Here is a 4,744-nt window from a genome sequence, read left to right as displayed (position 1 = left end):
GTCAGACCAGTCAGCCCTCTGCCAGAGGTAGATCTGGGCAGAGGAACTGGCACCCCGCCCCTTTGCAGGAAGCGGAGTCTGGTCCGCAGCTCCGTGATGGACATGCCGCCGCAATGACGGCATGACTCATCCACAAATGCCGCCTGAGCGTGCTCAATACCCAGACACGTCAGACAGCGATCGTGACCATCACCTGGCGCCAGGTAACGACCGCATCCAGAAACGCACAGGTGAAACGGCATTGTGTTTCAAACACCTCGTCTTTAAAAAGACGTTCACCCGTGGCACTCTTTTAGAAACTGCTCTTAGTGCTGAAGCGCACAGGGGAGATGGCCGCTGCGACACAGAAGGCGGGTAGTGCAGTCCTTAACTGTGCGCTTTTCCACCTACAGGAGACCACCACCGCTGACGCGCCGTGCCGCCAACACAAACAGTTAAAGAGTCCAAAGTCCGTCTCTCGCCGTCTCACCATCCGAAGATTGGCTCCAAAGCGAAATGCTGTCTATGCATTGCACCTGCTGTGTATTTATGCTCACGCTGTGATCAGCGACTGCTGGATGCAATCATGCATGCCAATGTGCATTGGCTCGTTTACTTTACACACGAAGAGGATTGGTATCTCTAAAGCGATATCCCAATTCGTCGGTCTCCGACGTGATGTCGAAGAGACCGACTGAGAGGGAACAATTGTGCTTAATATTTTTTTGGAACCTGCAACACTTTTTTCAGGATTCTTTGATAATACATTAAAAAGAACAGCATTTATTTAAAATATAAAACTTTTGTAACAATATACAGTGCTGTTCAAGTTTGGGGTCAGTAATTATTTTCTTTCTTTCTTTCTTTGAACAAAATTAATATGTTTATTCAGCAAGGATATGTTAAATTACTATAGTAAAGACTTGTTTTGTTAGAAAAGATTTCTTTTTTGAATAAATGCTGTTCTTTTTAACTTTTATTTATCAAAGAATCCAGAAAAAAGTATCACAGGTTTGAAAAAAAAATATTTAACAGCACTGTTTCCAACATTGATAATAAATCAGCATATTAGAATGATTTCTGAAGGATTATGCGACACTAAAGACTGGAATAATGATGCTGAAAATTCATTTTTTCCCCCTGTATTTTTAATTGAATAAATGGAACTTTGATAAGCATAAAAGACTTCTTTAAAAAAAAACTTACTGATCACAAACTTTTGAACAGCAGTGCATGTGAATCTTTTCTATAGGTGTTTAGGTTGAAAGCTCATGTACAACAGAATCAGGCAGAGGTTGATGAGGATGATTTTAGCTCAGACTGTCAGTTAATTCAGAAAGAAAGGGTGAGTCTTCCTCTTTTAGCACACTATTATGAGATTTGTTATAACCAAGCATCGGTTCACATTGGGTTCCAGCATAATTCATTTTGTGGAAATCACAATAAAATTTGAGGGTTGGTGTTTTTTGTAGGTGATAAAGGTCAGATCACGTGCAAAGCAGAATAAAGCCAAGAGGAAAGAAAATTGTTTAGATGCTGACAATGAAATAATCCAGGAGGAACAGGTCAGTCCTCCTTTTTTACCTTATAAGACTTGTTATTTAACCGCTGCAACAAGGAAGTCGTTTTAATCTGTGAGGCTTAAACTATCTTCAGACTATCTGACAAAAGTGCTACAGACTCAGGTGGAAATAACAGACTTAAAATATGTTTTATTTCTCTGTTTTATTTCTCTAGGTATACAAGGTCAGATCACGTGCAAAGCAGACTAATGCCAAGAGAGATGATTGTTTAGGTGCTGACAGTGAAATCATCCAGGAAGAACAGGTGAGTCTTCCTCTTTTAACTGTATGCAGTTTAGTATGCTATTATGGGATTGGTCACCTTCAACCTCTGTATTCAGGAAGTCTTTAAGAGGTAGTTCACCCAAAAATGAAAATTCTGTCATTAATTACACACCCTCATGTCATTCTAAACCCGTAAACCATTGTTCATCTTCAGAACACAAATTAAGATATTTTAGATGTAAATCTGAGAGCTTTCTGACCTCAATTGACAGCAATGCAACAGGGTTTGGGAAAAAAAGTATTCTCATAGCTTCATAAAATAATGATGTTAAAATAAAACCACTGACGTCACATGGAATATTTTAACAATGTCCTTACTACCTTTCTGGGTCTTGAACGTATGAGTTGCGTTGCTGTCTATGCAGGGTCAAAAAGCTCTCGGATTTTTCTAAAAAATCTTAATTTTTGTTCTGAAGATGAATGAAGGTCTTATGGGTTTGTAACAAGTAATTAAATACAGATTTTTTATTTCTTGGGCAAACTATCCCTTTAACAATTTATGAAGCCTAAACCATCTTCAGACCAGCTGACTTGAGAGCTACATATTCGAGTGAAAATCACAATAAAATATGTGAGACGCTGTTTTCTCTAGGAGTTTAAGGTCAGATCGCGAGTCAAGCAGACTGATGCCAAGAGGAAGGATGATTGTTTAGATGCTGATAGTGAAATCATCCATGAGGCACAGGTGAATTTTCCTCATTTACACTGTGTAGCATGCTGTTATAAATCTGATTATCTTAATGTCATAACCTATGAAGCCTGATCTTGCTACCATGCAACACTTGACAGAAGTCACTTATGCTCACCAAGGCTGCATTTTTTAAAATCAAAAATACAGTAAAAATAGTAAAATTGTGAAATGTTACTGTAATTTTAAAGAACTGTTTAACTGTTTTTTTTTATTTCTGTGATGCAAAGCTGAATTTTCAGCATCATTACTCCAATCTTCAGTGTCACATGATCTTTCAGAAATCACTCTAATGATAACGTAGTGCTCAAGAAACAGTCGTTCACTATTGTCAATGTTGCTTTTTCTGAATATTTATGTGGAAACTATGATGCATTTCTTACAGGATTCTATAATGAACAGCATTTACTTAAAATATAAATATTTTACTATCACTTTTGCTCAATTTAAGGCATCCTTATGGAATACATTTTTTTTCTTTAAAAAATGTACTAACCTCAAACCCTTAAATGATGCATGAGTGATGGTGTTTTCTGTAGACATTTAAGGTGAGATCCCATGCCAAGCACACTAAAGCCCGGAGGAAGGAGAATTGTTTCGGCTCTGACAGTGAAATAATTCAGGATCAACAGGTAATTCCTTCACTGGTATAACATGTAGCAAGCCATTATGAGTTATCCATTAACACCAGGCTTAATCTGACGGAGTCTTATCCCCTCTCTCTCAAGGTCTATTTACCTGAGGAGAGATTAGAGGAAATGAGCAGCTCCACAACTCACCAGCTCAACAAAAGCGGTAACCTGAGTTACAGCTCAGCACAGCAACATAAAGAGTAATGCTGCTGATCTGATATCTAAGCTCAGCCTGAGACTTTTCCATTTAAGTCAAAGAAGATGGTGTTGAATGTCTTTAGTAACTGAACATCCCCAAAAAGGACAAAGCATTTCTTTGCAGAACTATAAATAGTTGTGATTCTGCCCACAGGAGAGGAGGCCACTGGGGTGCGAAGAAACCGAAAAGTAAAGACAACAACTTTACAGCCGGAAGCAAAGGTGACACGGGGGTCAAGGAAGTCCAAAGGTGCTGCGCCTGATAGGGCTATCAGCCCTAAATCAACACATTTCACTCCCAGAGCACATTCACCGGAGTCTTTGTCTTTTGAAGGACAAGCAGAAATCCAGACAAGATTACCAACGGAGGCAGAGTGAGTCTCAGTCACCATGTAATACTGTGCTTTTGTGTTTGTGTTTATAAAATCTGTACTGATGCACAGGACTGCTAAGTATGATTGGCATGCTTGTGTATTTGAATTCGAAAAACCAAATGATAAAAAATTCCCTGAATGTTCCCTGTGCGCACATGCAACCCCTCTATCGAAATAAATGCTGCATAAGGGATTGCGTTATGCTGCAAACGTTTATATTATTGTGCTAAATTGTGACCCGGTCAGAGTGAAACGGTAACAAAATACTGCTTTAGCTAACTAGAAGTTATAGTTTATAATTATAGTTTAACAGAAAGGGCTAGAGGGTTTTTAATAATAAATATGTCCCAGCGCTCTTTGTAATTTCTGGATGGTAAATCCGTCCTTTTAATTTCTCCAACTCCTCCCTCTCGCTTTCAGCCACTTCATCAGTTCTTACCTCTTCAATCATCGGCCGTGTTGCGTTCTCGTTGTGTTTTGGTGTACGAAAAGCAGGTTGCGACTTCAGGTCAGAGGTCAGACAGAGGTCATACAGCCTGGCTCCAAGGTTTTTGGGACTTATTAATATCCTGTCTAATCACTGTTTGCATTCCTCTCTCGTCACTCCATCCGTCCCAGTCTCCGGCGCTCTTTGATTGTAGCTCAGATTTCAGTCCGAACCCTTCTCAGGCCCTGTGAGCGGTGAGAAAGCAGAGAGGAGATTAGGGTATCGCTTCACATCTGAGCTCTTATCAGTAAATCTTTCTCACTCCCCGCTTCACAACGTCTGGGCTATATCTTAACTTCTGAACTTCCGACACTCTCCTCTAAATGATTCCCATTAATATATATGATATCCTTTGTTGTTAGTTTTGACAGAAAAGGTCATTCGAAGAGCGCAGGTGGAAGAGAAGATGCAGAACACACGCTGGCGGAGAAAGTGAAGAAAAATAAAAAGTCTAATAAGCAAACAGGCAAATCAAAAGGGAAGAGTGTTCAAATTCATGAAGACATTGAGACTCAGAAAACCAGTGTTCCTGATGATCC

The sequence above is a fragment of the Garra rufa genome, chromosome 8, assembly GCF_049309525.1.
Source record: "Garra rufa chromosome 8, GarRuf1.0, whole genome shotgun sequence".
NCBI classification, from domain to species: domain Eukaryota; kingdom Metazoa; phylum Chordata; class Actinopteri; order Cypriniformes; family Cyprinidae; genus Garra; species Garra rufa.
This window is presented reverse-complemented; position numbering follows the sequence as displayed.